We start from the raw sequence: 15,653 nt of genomic DNA on the forward strand, positions 1-15,653 counted from the left end.
GGTATAGAAGGAAAGCACCTCAACATAATAAAGGCCATATATGAAAAATACACAGCCAACATTGTACTCAACAGTGAAAAACTGAAAGCTGTTCCTCTGAGAACAGGAACGAGACAAGGATGACCACTCTCACCACTCTTATTCAGCATTGGTCCCTTTTTAAAACCCGAGGAGTTAGTAAGTATTTTTCTTTGGCCACGTCAAAGAATTCGCACATGAATTGAGTGCATTGCAATTTCACTTCCCTGAGACCGTGCCTCCCCTGTCCTTGCCATGACCCAAGATTCTGGCTTCTCACTGGTGAGAATCGCTTTGATTGCTTGGTTGTTAGAAAGAAATATCAGACAGCTGTCGGAGAATCCATGCCTTTGGTTGGGTCTGGAGGCCATGGCAGAGGGCTGCACTGACAGGAGCAGAGCAGATAATGATGGCAAAACAGTCAGGAGATCCAGCCCCATCTCGGTCAGGCGATTTTCTTCTCCTTTAGCGTCAGTGAATCTGACCACATTCAAGTGGTTTTTCTTTCTTTACCTCTGGTAGGCCTGATCCAGTGGGATGCCACCTCCTAACCTGTAATCGAGTTTGGAGTGTTGGAGTGGGAGTGGAGGATGGAAGGAAGAAGTTTTAAGCAAAACAAATTTTTGAAGAGTCAGACAAAACAGTACTTCCTGGATTCAGTGATTGAGTGGACTGGGAGCCTGGCAGGCAGATAAAAGGAAATGTGGCGGGCTGGTATACCCTCTGGTTCTTCTCTGCAAAGCCACTTATAGAAATCTGTAAGAGTTTATGCAAGCACCTAACCAGCCCTTATTCTGAATTGTGTGTATCTGCCACTTGGTGACCATTTTATTGGATGGGTGGGTGGATGGGTGGATGGATGGATGAAAGCTTTACTCGTAGTATTCATCCACTGTGACAGACACTGCCGGTGCCCTGCCCATATCATTTCTGTTTTCACTTCAACACACCAAAGCCTGCTTATTTAACATGCCTGTCACTCTGTTTCTGTGAGCCTTTATCTGGCCAGGGGAGCACATTAGGCCTGGGAGTCAAAAGAGGAGAGTTAATGTCCTGGAAGTAGCCCTCAGTGCATGGTGGATGGGGACTTGGTGGGTACCTAGCCCAGCTTCAGTGCATCTCAGTTGGGGTGACTGAGGTGTATCTACACAATAGGCTTAACCTCAGTTGCCCTCAGTGGTGACTGTTTGATAACACACCCTTTATTGCCTTTCTTTTCTTCTCTTCCTCCTTCTCCATTCCTCTTCCAAAATTTCCTGGGATCACTTTCCAAATGAAGTACTCATCCTTAAATCCTTGTTTTAGAAAATGCTTCCATGGAACGCAAACTAAAACATCCATCTCACTGACTGCTCTGTGTATGTGACTCAATAGTCCCCACGTGTCACTCTTAACCCTCTGTCTGCTTCCTAAAAACAAGAATAATCCAGTTGGAAGAAAAGCAACATTTAACCTACACCTGATCAGGATTGTATTAAACTCTGTCAAAGTGCAAAATCACTAAGTTTTATTGCCAAGTAAGGTGCATGCCACCACTCCGCACCCTCATGCATGTTGGTAACCCCCACCCGGACCAGGAGGGACTCCTACAGTCTTCCATATCTCTGTTTGGTTTGAATTTTTATGTAGTGTATTATTATTTAACCCACACCTAATTGGAATTGTATTAAACTCATTCTTGATTAATTCTCTCTGGAAAAATCTCATCTTATTAAGTATTTAACAGAAGTTCAGTTTCATTACTGGAGCTGATTGGATTCTGTTATTTAATGTATGAAAGGAGGATGAATGTCAGACCTACAAACCCATTTTCCTGGTCAACTTTCTTTGACAATGCAGTTTTCCTAACTCTAAGGAAGTCACATTTGTTAAAAGAACCGTACTTTTAGCTTTTCTCTGATTATTAAGTGTCTCTGTTCTCTACAGATCCTCAGAATATCTGCAATAGTTTCTAGCAACACTTTATAAAGAAGTGTTTCTCTGCCCTAAGTGTGCATTAGATTGCCTGGAGAGCTTTTATTTCAAGGGACCCCTGGATCTCCCTCCAGACCAGTCAAATGGTGGCGATCAGGCAGAAGTAGTTTTAAAGTTCTCCAGGTGATTCTAATGTGCAGCCAGGGGTGAGAACCATTTATTTAAGGGGACAGAGCTATGAAGACCAGCTGCCCCAGTAGTTGCAGTTCTGGGTAAAGCAAGAAGAGCTAAAAGTGTCATTGACAGCAGTCGCAGGTGACACAGCACACATCATAATGCAGTCACTGCATTTTTGGCCTCCTCCGCGCTTCACTGCACTCCTCACTCATGCTTCGCTGCCTGCACTTGAGCCAAGAGGCCTCGGGAAGCCCCTCATCAACCCACACTTAATGAGAAAACATCTACCACGCAATAACCTTTTGTTCCCATAACATAGCAAAGAACTCTCCTCCCCAAGGAGCTTTCAAGTCAGGAATTTTATTTTCTCGTTTGAAAGTTTGGGCAGTTGGGCCTCATGCATTTTCATTTCTCATGCATTTTCATTTTCCTATCTTCTAATCTGGCTAATTTTGCTCTTGGCTGAACCTTCTGGTATTTTCTCAGCCTTGGTGGATGTGACTGCCTTTGTCCCTGGGGTGTAATCCTGGTGAAGGAGTTCCTCATGTTCCCAGAAACAAAGAAATCAAAATGGAACCTTCATGCTGTGACATCAAGTTTATGACTGGCCTCTCTCTTAAGCCTGGCCTTTAACGAGCTTAGGGCCTCAGAGGACTTCTTTCAGCCTGATAATATTCTCTCATAAAACTTTAAGAAACCACAGTGACCATTTGGGACTCCAAGCCAAATGGTAACATAATTTAATTAAATAGATGCATGGACTTTCTAAGATGTTTGTGTATTTTGGTGTATACATGCATTTTTCTGAGGACACAGTCTTAAATTCTCAGATGGATATGTAATTCCACAAAGTTTAAGAATTAGCAGCTTCATGCTTTCTCCCTTCCCTCTGAGTCCAAATATGGATGTTTGACTTGAGGGAATAACGCTGAAACTCTTACACACTCTTGGTCTCCTCCCTCACTTTATTCTCTTCTCTTACCACCCCCACCTTTCACCATCCAGGGGTTCTGGAACGTCACAACATGTAAATTCCTGGTCGAGAGAGAGAGAGAAAGATCTCAGGCCACAGGGCACCCAGAAGCCAAGGATCAAGGAGACCAAGAGATCCAGCTCTCAGGGTCCAATGGTTCTTCAGAATAAGGATCTGGCATGGGTTCTCAGGTGGCCCGTGAGGTCCACAGCAAACACTGTCCAAGACTAAGGTATTGCAGGCTGAGGGCTGGGTTAGTTAGAGAGAATGACCTTCTTTTCTTCTGCAAGCATAACTGATTATTTTCTTCCCATGCATTCTTAAAAAGGAATGAGAAGGTGGTCATCTGTCACTGTCAGCCTTCCCACTGCATCGAAGCAGACACCTAACGAGCTGAGGGAGAGAGAACTGGAATCCCCAGCCTGGCATATGCTCCCTCCCTCACCTTGGGAAGGCCAAGTCTCCTCAGTTCCTCTTCTGTGATGGGGGGATTACTGATGTCTCCCCCTCGGGGAGGTAACACGGGATTCTGTAACTGAGTTCCATAAAGGGGAGGGGGACTGGGACTGTGCATGGGGGTGGGGTAGGGGCCACAGGGAGAGGGAGCTAATATTTGGTGACTGCCTGGGATGTGCCAGGCATGTGTTAGATCCTTTACCCATGCCTGATGAACAACTGCAGGGCACTCTCAAAGGAGGGGCAACTACAGTGCAGAGTCACACAGTAGGGCTGGAAAAAGTCCCCAGCCCCAAGGGACTTACTCTTGGAAGGGGCAGAATAAATCTTTATATTGCCTGTGACAATGACTGTTGAGTGTGCCCCAGTATTCACTTTTCCTTCTACAGCAGCACTGGCCAGTAGAACTTTCTGTGATGATGAAAATTTTCTCTATCTGCACCGTCCAATACAATTGCCATGAGCCACATATGGCTACTGAGCACCTGAAATGTGGCTAAGCCATCTGAAGAACTGAATTTGAAATTCTATTTAATTTTAATTCATTTAAATGTAACCAGCCACACGTGGCTACTGACTGTTGCTATTGAACTGTGTAGCCCCAATTTTTAGCTGGGCACATGGTCACCCTGAAATAAAGACTATGTTTCACAGCTTCTCTTGCAGGCATGTGATTAAGTTTTGGCCAATAGATGTGAGGGACGGGACGTAGGCCGCTTCCAGGTTATGGCCTAAAGGGAAGAGGCATGCCCTCCCTGTCGCCTTCTATGCCTTCTTGCTGGCTTGGGCAGGAATGCAGCCATGCACCATCTGGAACCAGGTGATGAAGCCAACACCTTAGGGATAGCAGAGGAATAAGATAAAAGGAACCTGCATCCCTGAGGTTGACTTCAGGTAGTATTTCCCTAATTCCAGCTCAGACATCTATGTGTGACAGAAACTAAAATTCCATTTCTTTTAAGCCACTGTTCATTTGGATCTCTGGCATTGAACCATACCTACAACCCATCGTAACCAATATACTGCCCTCCTCTCTCTTACAGAGACTGTGGGGAACAAATGTCCTGTTTATGATTTTAATCATGATATTTCAGAGCTTCTGTCAGGTCTTTATGCAGCTTAAAGGCAGACCCCCAGAGTAAGGGGCCTCTACTTAGCAAAGCACCTTGGTGAGCTGGTAGATCTACAAAGGTAGACCTGAGTTTAGTGGGGAATGAGGGATGGAGAGCCGGATGCTGTTCGTAAGAAAGAAAGTGGAATCTGGAGGAGGACTGGCCCCTAGAGAGGTAAGAGGGTCCTGGAGAGGGGAGAAGAAGGGACCTGAGAAAATGGCATCAAGATGGGCCTACCAGATGATACGGCCAGCAGGAAATTTGCCAAGGCCATGATAAATGATGGGCTTTCACAACAATGACGTCTGTTGTTCCTGTGCTATGCTGTGCTGTAATCCCTTCATTGCTCCGAACACTGCTGCACACCATAGCCCCGTGCTGGTGGTGCTTTGGAGAAAATGAAGGAATTAGGGCAGCATCCAGCATGGGACAAAGCAGTGTGCAAAACACAGCAGACCTAGGAGGCAAGACACAAGGTTAGCTCCAGAGTGCAGTGGGAGCAAGAAATCTGAGCAAGAGGTAACTAAGAGATGAATAAGCTCCTAGAGAGCCCCTGAGACATTGTGGGGAGGGACATGCTGTCTTCCATCAGATGTGGGATGAGGGATCCTGCCATTCTGCTTGAAGTTAGAGAAAAGAGTCACCCCAGAAGGCTTATAGGCTGTGATATCCAGGCAGCTGACACTTGGCTTTGCAGTTCCCCATGGCTCCATCTCTCCTCCTGGCCAGCTCCCAAAGACCTGACAGCCAAGCTGGGAAGAGAAACAAATGTTTCCTTCGTGCTTTCCCTGCATTGGCCTGGATTAAAGGAGATCTGCTCCTCTTAAATCTAGAGTACACAATCTAGGAGGAGTGAGAAAATCTGAATTGGTCAGAGGCCAAGTTGGAATGGTGAACCTGGTAGTTGGAGACAGAGGAAGCAGGAGCTTGGGAATTCTGGGTTTGAGATGGGCCAGAGCCCCATATCTCAACTGGCTCCTGAGGCAGAGCATGCAACACTCGCAGAAAGGTGTTTGCTGTTGTTACTGCTAATAGTAACACTGTGCTCAACATCCAAATATACTCTGTTTACACTTGCTCATGTGATGGAATTTTAGGAGCTACACCTGGGGCAACAGAAAGGTGACAGGCGTTTCTATGGTAACTCTACTAAATATGGTCCTATCACATCTTTAATCAGTTAAGGCATAGGCTGAAGGTTGGATGCATTGGGAAAAGAACACATGGGAATAATAATCATTGATGTTTATTGAGTGCCTTCTATGTGCTAGTACTGTGCTAAGCACTCAATATTCTATATATTCTTCACAACAATTCAACGTTGCAACGTTTTTGCATTGTAACAGGTAAGCAAACTGAAGCTAAAGAAGATCAATAATTGGCCTGAAGTCACACAAGTAAGTGGTCTGGCGGGGATTTGAACCCAGGCCAACTGCCATCAGAGTCCGCACACATCACCACTACCACTTTCCGCCTCTTGGCTCTGTGGGTGTTGTACTTGGGCCTTGGGTGCACACAACCCTTCAGAACCATCCAGGGCCCTCCCATGAGCACAAAATCTAGTGCAGAGGACTATAACCTCAGATACGGCGAATATCCTGGGGTGAAACTACACAGCTATTAAAGTGTAGCCTAGAAGTTTTTGTTTTTGTTGGTTACACGTGACTCTTATCAACTTAGTTCCTAGTCACATCATACAAACCATAAAAGCGGAATGTTTCCAAAGCATTTCGGTTGTTTGGCATTTCTAGCAGTTTGGATTCCAGGCAAACGAGAATTTATTGGAAGTCGAACAATAAATGGTCATTTTTCAATTCCAACTTTAACTTTATACTGAAAGTGTAGCTCACTCATTTTGTCATTCATTGTCTGCCAAAATAACAACACACATTCTCTAAATCTTGCATTTAGTGGGAAAACTATTTCATTTAAATATGCATGTATAGTAATTCTATTGAGTATAAACCTTGATGAGGCTCATTTTAAAACATAGCAGGCTATCTGATTGAAGATTGTACATGCAGTAGATTTCTCTACGTCCTCTCTTAAGTTAATAAACACTTAGGGACCTGCTTAACTGCCAGCTTAACTCTTTTATTGCAAACCCTACCCAAGTAAAATATCTAATGATTCTGGAAGGACACAATTTCTGCCATTTTGAGGTAGCATCTCTTATATTAGAATTAAGAATTTGAGGTTTATTTGATACTGACTTTGCATGATCAAAAATACTTTCTGTATTATGACATTCATTCTTAAAGGAGGAGAGCCAGGATGGTCATCTGGTTATATAAAAATCTGTATTTTAAGTACAGAATGCGCTTTCAGTTCTGTATTTTAGTGGATAATGAACCCATATTACCTGCATTGGTAGAACGCAAGAAGAGGGTTTTTAAATTTTCCATTACGTTAGCAGTTACATCAAGTGTTGTAAAGGAGAAGATGGAATTGCACAGCTTGTAAAAAGTACTGAATTTGGTTTTCCTTTTGTCAGGTTTATAGAGTGATTTGAGGGTTTAACCTTGTCCTAAAAGGGCTCACAAAGGAGAAGCATGTAAGTTGCATTGAAAAGGGCCTCAAAAGAGCTTCTCCCTGCAGCATTCAGAACTTGTGTGGCGTCATCAGCTTGTCTCAGTGTCGCTGGTGAAATCTGGATTCTCAGATAAAACAGGAGCCCGAGAGATGACATTTACAAATGTGGGTCTAGCCAGTTTGGAGCAAGACTTCACACATTCACACTGCAGTCCTCACTGCTGGCAGAGACCAAACCGTGCCCGTTTTTAGCACCAAGAGCTGGCGCTTGGCTGTGACCGCCGTGGCTGGAGCCCGCAGAGGAAGACATCAGGGGTTGTACAGTTTGCTCCTAATAACCATGTTCTCTTGACATTGTGAATTTTCACACAAACTTACCCAGAAGGCATAACAAAATGCTCTTTACTTCAGCCAACCACTCCTGGGAGTGAAAAACACAGAGTGATCGTTGGAAAGATCAGAGTTTCCTTTTCCAGAGTTTTTGGAAGGGACTCCAAGTTTCTTCCCACCCAGGGAAAAACTACTATAACACTTAGGGGGAAAGAGTAAAATTTGTTTGTTTTAAATGTGAGTCATGACAAACCTAGGGATTAGAAACTTAGAAAGAGGGAAATTTACCTGAGCAAGGAGAGTAGCCAAAAAACTCAGAGCAATATTGGGGAAAAATATCTTGGTGCTCCAAGACTTTGCAGATTTGGGGGTGTGTGGTGCTGCTGAGCGATGCCCCACACCCAGCTTCCCCCCACCACTGGGCTACACGATGCCACAAACGCTCCCATCAGTGTCCTTCTAGGTGAAGGCACGGCTCCACAAAGCAGAATAAAATGTTACCCAGAAAAAGGGGTACGTTAACCCAACACTACTGATTTTCAAACTTTCAGAGACCCTCAGGAAGAGACTAAGGATGGGTAAGTTTGGAATGTGGGAACTGGATGGAGAAGGGAAAGAGGATCAAGAAATGAGTTCAGAGTACGAGATGAGGCAGGGCTGAGCATGAACAGGCCCTGGTAGCCACGGGAGCTGGGGCCCTAGTTTTGGGAAAAGGAGGTGGAACAGAAGCACAAGAATCCCTGACCGCATAGCCATTAAGTTCTCATCCACAATGACATGGGCACACATATTTTTTTAACCGATTTTTCATAAACTGTTAGGCAACACTTGTCTTCATCAGTCACAAAGCCTGCAAACCTAGCTGCACCACGCAGTGGCATGACTCTCTTCGTCATGTCTACACAGCTCTGGTTTCAGTGGCTCTGCCAATCACAGCCCTTTCTGGATTGTTTGGTTTCCAAGTGCTCTGGACACAGGAGCAGCGTGGGTGCCTGAAATCCACGAGGCAGAGACCTCATCACAACCACCAGCCCTAACCTGCTCTCAAGAACTTTTTCACCAGACAGAGCTGCCCATGAAGGCTATATAAGCAGGTAGCATTTTCTCCCTCCGGCCCTACTCTGCCACCTCCTGCCCTCTAAGAGGGGCGGGAGGTGAGAGGAAAAAGGTCAGCAAGCCTGAATTATCCTTAACCTGGACAATAAGCCCTGGAATCATCAAGAACCATTGGGGTTCCCCCAGATATTTGTTCAGCATCCTCCCCTAGTGCTCTGCTTTGCAGACCCATCACTCAAGACACCTTGAGTCATGGATAATTTACCAGCTCTTTTACCAGTTGCATTACTTCACAGTGCTAGAAGCTTCCAGTTGGCCTATAGCCCTCCAAAGCTAAAAACAAGCCTATTTTCTACCCTGTTTAACTTTCAGGATCTAGCCAGCACGTTAATATACCTGAACCCCAAAGGGCATCCTTAAAATAGGGGAGCTCCAGATAGTAGGACACCTGGACCTGTTTCTCATCTAAATTAAAAATGTCCGAGTCTATTTTTTCCCCTCTTTCTGGGAAGTTGACCTAAACAAGTAAGGATGTGCTATAAATGACTTTCAAGACTCAACTTGTAGATTCTAATTATAATTAAGACAAATAATAATATTACTCTGTATTTTCTCTGCGCCTTTCTTCCAAAGTGCTCCAAGCGCTCTCAGCTGCGTGAGGGCAGGTATTACACGTTCCTTTCAGTCTGCTTGCAGCTTCTAATTACCTCTCTTTTGATTCTGGTTCTAAAGTCATCTTCCTTCCCAGAGCCTGGGGTACAAGGGTACCTCACCTGGGCCCACTTTCCTGGGTATCTGGCCTACCCTCCACCCGTGTCATCTGATGGAGGAGCATTTCACCTTGGGGGCCCTGGTGGCTGGGCTTGACCCTTAGGTATTTTCAGAGGAGCTTCCGGCTCTGCCCTGTCCTTTCCCACCAAGGGCCAAAAGCTGGGAGCCTCTCCACCAGCACCCTCACTCTCCAGACTTCCTGGTGCCAGGGAGTGAGCCAGGCTTCCTGCCTCTGCCCAGGGAAGGGCCCCTCCTCTGAACGCACTCAGCTCCCAAGCCTGCCCCTGGTGGACTCTCCGCCCTGCCCTCGTCCCAGCTCCAGGACAGGGACAGGCTTGGGCTTGCTTATGTCCCCACGTTGTGCCAAGGAGACTGGGGGCAGGTATCACATGGCAGCTTTGTTTCGTCTTCCAGGAGCCCTTTAAACTTGCACCGTGGGCTCTTCCTCCAGCCCTGGAAGGAAACCCAGGCAGACCCTCTGTCTTTTTTAGTCCCTCTTAGCTAAAAAAGAGTCCCATGGTCATTGAAGTCACAAAATACAGTCTCAGTCCAGAAATTAAAATGTAATAATATCCTATGTAACAATGTTTTGTGTAATAATAAAATCTCTGAACTGGATTTGAAGTTGAGGCCTCTCCTGGCTCCCAGCTCAGGCCAATCATAGGAGGGAGGGCAGCTGTGATTGGCTTTCTCTTCTTCCCCACTTCTCCTCCCTTAAACTGCTGACTGACAGCCCCTCCTCCCCAACACCCCCTGCCCCCCACTCCCACACACACACACCCACACCCACGCCCACACACACACAGCTGGAGGAGAAGGGAGAACTGGAGAAGGGAGCAGGAAAGTTCCAGGGTGGGCCTTCTCAGGGGCGGCTGGTCTCACACTTCAGTCTTCTTCGGAGACCCCCCTCAGCATCCCTGGGTTCTCTCACCTGTGGGCCCAGGACAAAGGTTAAAGTGTCTAGATGCCAGTGGCTGCTTGTTCTTCCTTGGTCACTGGAAATTCAGTGACATCTCACAGCTGAGGTCCCTTTACCCCACAGCTAACTCATTGGGGCAGCATCCAAGTCCCCACACTTGTTCTCTCAACATACATAGTTCACTTCCTGCATCCTTGGTTCTACACCCACTAACCCAGCCCTCTCTCCTCGCTCCACCATCAAGGCCATTAGCCAGTCCATTTAGGTTTTCCAGGCTGGTCCAATCCACTGCCTCCCAAACTGAAGGTGACACACATTAAGTTCTCCTTAAGCCCCTCTATTGTGAAGGGAAGGAGATTTATCCTCCTTTGCAAGGATGTTGGGGTCCCTCAGCATACCATCAGCTTTCTCCAAAAATCCTTACTGCAAATCTTGCCTCTCGACTCTATTTTTAATTTGGATGTTGAGAGGGGGTTAAGAATAATCAAACTGATTTTTTTCTACCTCTCTGGAACTCACTATTGAACATTCTTGCCTCTTTGGATTTAAGCCAAATCTGGTAGGAGAGGAAAGCACAAGCAGAAATCCTACCTGGCCTCACTTTGGGACTTTGACATCCCATGCTCCCAAGATGCCTGACTGTTAGAGCACAGATTGCCCCCTATTTCCAAGTTGGGGCTTTTATGAACCCACAGTGTTAAATCTCTGAAGGAAAACGAAGTCAGGGTTTGTGTGGGTTTCCCTGTGAAAATCAGCATAGCCAGAACTTCCTGGCCTCCACCAACATTTGCTTAGGCTTTCCAACAAGGGCAAGAGAGCCATGGTATTTGAGTTCACATTATGAATGCATCTTCTGGTGCCTGGTACCCACCAAATCCAATCCACTTTTCTAATTAAGACAGCTCTGGTACATCTTGGACTACCTACTCCTTCTATTAGTATCATCCAGATGTCTAAAAGAATAGTTTGGAGAAGCATCTATATATTTTGAAAAATGATGATCAAAGACACTGTCCAGTATATTCTCTAATGTCCCTTCCTTATAAATGTAACTGTATGATAAAACACCTACTAAAGTTCAGTACCACAAAATACTTCTATCCATATTCCAATTTGTATGCTTCCTTTCATTTGCCAATGAGAACTAAACAACTTGATATATTTCTTATTTTGCTTTGCCTACCAGGAAGCTCAGCACTAAATCGAATGTTCCACTGTAGTAACTAATTCATCCCAGAAAGCTGGTGTGTCTATCTCATTCCACTTTTATTTGGCTTCCATTATTTCTTTCTCACTTTAAAATTTTTGTTATATTTTTAGATATATTGAACATTGTAAACCACCTCATTCTTTTTTTTAGTCATAGGATATAAATCCTAAATAAATATGAACAAAATTCACATTTATTAATTCCTTCGAACATATTCATTGATCACCCCCTACATGCCTGGCATTTTGCTAGGCACTGAGAGAAACAATGGCGACCAAGCAGAACTTCCGTCCCCTCATAGAGCTCACAGGGCACCAGATTTGCATGTAGCAGGAGGAGGACTAAAATCTCAGGGCACAGGGCAGGAGCCTGAGAAGGAAAGTCAGGGGACAGTGGAGTTGTAGAATCCAAGGGAAATGAGTGTTTCCAAAGAGAGGATAATTCCTGCTAAAAGGAGACCAAGCAAGACAAGAACTGAGATGTGCCCACTCAGTAACAAGAAGGTCAGTAGCTACTCTGCTCAGAGCAACTTCGCTGGAATATTGGATGGGGGATAAAGAAGTAGGGACAGCACATGCAGACAACTCCTTCAAGAAGTTTGGCTGTGGCAGAGAGAGATAGGGTGGCTGCTGGAGGAAGATGTGATGGCTGTGTTGAGAGTGGACTCAGCCTCATCTGGGAAGACCATTTTGGTAACTTCAAAGGATTATTTGAATTTCTATTGAGTAATAAGTCTTCTTATGCTTTGGATCAATACTAATTTCCCAGAAAACGGGGTCCCAGAAGACCCAGACTTTCAGGTCAAGGAGACAAGGAAGGGTGCAAGTACATGAACCTCTCGCTGGTTGGCTGTCGTCTCTTCTCTTAAATATCACTGTGGCTGTGGCTGCTATCTTCCCTGAGCACCAGGATCCCAGGAGCACCTTAGGACTCTATTCTTGACTACGACGTCTGGCATGCTTGGCTGCCAGTCCACGGCTGGCCTCCATCCCAGCTTGACTTAAGAACACCACAGCTTTCCAAAATCTGCGTGATCAATTCTTCCACACAGCAGAGGAAGGGGGATGCCAACAAGCCTGTGAGCAGGGGAAATACATGCACATTCCACTTTTTCAGCCCTGGGTTCAAGTCTCACCTGGCTCTCTGTTGGTTGCTTTCCTTATTTACCCTGCGCTTGCTTGATTCACCTTAAGGATGGCTCTAATGACATGACAGCAATCTGCATCGTGGTTTTAATGTTGTGAGCCTAAGAAAGGAGGCAAATATCTTCGAGGCAGACAGAGGGCCCACGTGAAACTTTTCCAAATTTACTTTCTTGGTTGGGAAATAAAAGTGGTAAGTTTCTCCAAAATCACAGTGTCTCAGAGTACAATGACATGTTATTCCATCTCCCCTTCCTTCTCTATCATGCACTTAACTTGTATGTCACATAAACATTCAATCAATTCTCTCCTATTTTATAATGAAATCTTTACAATTACTTGCATTTCTTTATTTGGCTTGGTAGTCAGGAGGCTCCTGTTTGGGTTTTATTTTCAGATACAGCAAACTTCTTGAATTTTTCAGCTGGCATATTCATTTATTCACTTTCTTTGACTCTGTTTTTTAAAATTTTACTCATATTTTATCTGCTTCCTGCATATGAAATTTTTGGAAGCCACTTCATATCTTCTTTGAAAATGAGGTAGAGAATAAATAAAATTCAAAAAAAAATTATGCATCCCTCTGTTTTATGAGTTCATTCTGCTTTCAGCTTACTCTCATTTCTGGTATAGGAGGGATCCTTAACTTGTTTTCAAAGATAAACTTGCTATTTCACTGAAGACCTCAGGTAAGAGGTATGTGTGTGTGTGTGTGTGTCTGTGTAACAAGACATGTTGTAGCACAGTGGTTGAGACTGTGAGCTTTGACGACAGACTGCCTTGGTTCAAATCCCAAATCCACCACTTACCAGCTGGGTGACTTTAAGCAAGTTCCTTAATTCTGAGCACTTCCGTTTTAATTATGAGAGTAATAATATTTACCTCATCATGTGACAGTGAGGATGAAAGGCTCACAATGAAACGAAATAAAATACATTAATACATGTGAAGTGCTTACAACAGACGTGCAATTGATGTTCATGGTTATTGCTGGTGTGGGGCCGGCAGGGAGGTGATGCTGAAAATCAAGTCTCTCTCTAGGGGTGGAGAGGAGGTGGCACCACTGGCTGCCCTCTCTTCTCTTGGGACGTTAGCCAAACTGCAGAGAAGAACGAGAGGGCTGGGCGGTGGTGACTGGCTCTGCTCAGTGGGCCTCAGTTTCCCTGTGGAGACCCTTGCTCTGCACAGTCTCATCCCAATTTCCCTGCTTTACTGGTTGGACCGAAACACTCCAGAGGGAGCTGTGTCTATTCCTCAGTCTCTCAAACTTTTAATTCCGATGGCTTTGTTTTTTCATTCTTAGACTATCAATTTGGTTCTTTGTTATTATTAGTCAGTCAGGGAGTCAGTTTAATTTTTATAAAATTATATGTGCTCATTGTGAAAAGAGACAAATGGTCCTATAAGGGAATCCTCTGTTCTCCTCCCCAGAGAAGTCACTTTCTGCTCTTTTAACTGATTATTTGGGATTTATGGCTCTATCTCTAAAGAACGTATTCGTATTGTTGTTTTTGTCTGTTTATTAGTCTGTTTTGGTGGTTGGCAGTATATTGCAACCCCACTATGGAAAAGAAGTGTTTAGCTCTCATTCACTGCCCTGCCCCACCAGTCCCCCGTCCTCCCCTGTATTTCATCCTTCTAGGAGTTCTAGTCTAACCTGATTAGATCAGCATTCAGTGTTTAGACTGTCATGTTCACATGAACACCTTGGATTGCTGGGCCATGTAATGTGCTAAGAATACTTTCCTTTCCTGTAACAGTTTTTGTTTTCCATGGAATCTATAATTGTTTTCCTCAATTTCTTAGTTTTCTATGAACGTATCACTCATTTAATCCCAACCTTCTAACAGTTGTTTAAACCTCCTTGCAGCCTGTCGAGATACATCAGGTATCCCATCAACCTGGTCTTTTTCGTATTAATTCAGAGAGATTCTTCACGCATTCAAAATACAAGTCCTTTGCTAGTTACGTTTGCTTCAAATATCTTCTCTCATTTTGTATTTTGTTTTTCACTCTTTTAGTGACATGTCATGATGAACAAAAGTTTTGCATTTTTATGTATTCAAATTATGAATATTTTCTCTTTATTTTTGCACATTTTGCTATTTATTTATGAAATTTTTCCTTACTCAATGGTCATAAGAACTTTCTACATTTTTAATAAAACGTTGAAGTTTGGTGTTTTAACACTTAAATATTTAATCTACTTAGAGTTGATTTCTCTGTATGATATGAGGTAGGAACTCAATTTTTAATTTTTTTTTTTTTAATTTTCTTTTTGATCTGGTTGACCAGTTGTCCCAGGTCCATTTTTGATTACCATATTCCTTTCTTTACTGCTCTGTTATGAAGCAAGTTTTTTTCATACCGTGAGTTGATTTCCAGGCTCTCTGCCATCCACTGGAACGGTCTCTTCATCTCTCTCCCCGTCAGTTCTCCCCTCCCCTCTGTCTAATTGCTGGGGTTTCACAGTAAGTTCTTGGTATCTGGTGGGGCAGGTCCCCATCCTCCTCCTTCTGCTTCTCCCTCTTCAGGATTCTCTCTCCTCTTTCTGGCCCTTTGCCCTTCCATAGACATTTTATGAGCAGCTGGGATTTTTCTGCAGAATATCCACAAAATTTTCCCACTGAAATTTTGATTGAGACTACAGATAAACTTGGGGAAAATTGATCTTCATGCTGTTGGGTCTTCTTATCCTCAAACATGATTTATTTTTTACTTAGGGGCCTTTTTAACTATCTCTCAATGAACTCGTATTTTTATATCAAGGTTGAGACAAGTTTTTAATATTAGTATCACAGCTTGGGTCTCACGTTCTGTAGACAACATGAGTTTAGATCTCACCACGTGCACAGTACAGCTCCTATTCACCTCTGACGTTGAGTTCTCGCTTTGCTTCTGCAACTTGGCAATTTTCCTTTCTTGACTTCATGCTTAGTTATATATTAAAAACATTTTGATTATATTTTATCCAGAAGTTCTTAAGTGTTCGGAGTGAGTGAAAGGCTTCTACTTGTGTGTTTATCATCTTTAACCAATGTCC

At 44.1% G+C, this 15,653-nt stretch overlaps 1 long non-coding RNA gene across 2 annotated transcripts in view; it reads right to left on the reverse strand.

Moving 5' to 3' along the window:
• Positions 1-15,653, reverse strand: part of LOC138917676 (uncharacterized) — a 69,280-nt gene that overhangs the window by 11,194 nt on the left and 42,433 nt on the right. The window lies entirely within an intron of this gene.

The sequence above is a fragment of the Equus caballus genome, chromosome 15, assembly GCF_041296265.1.
Source record: "Equus caballus isolate H_3958 breed thoroughbred chromosome 15, TB-T2T, whole genome shotgun sequence".
NCBI lineage: Eukaryota > Metazoa > Chordata > Mammalia > Perissodactyla > Equidae > Equus > Equus caballus.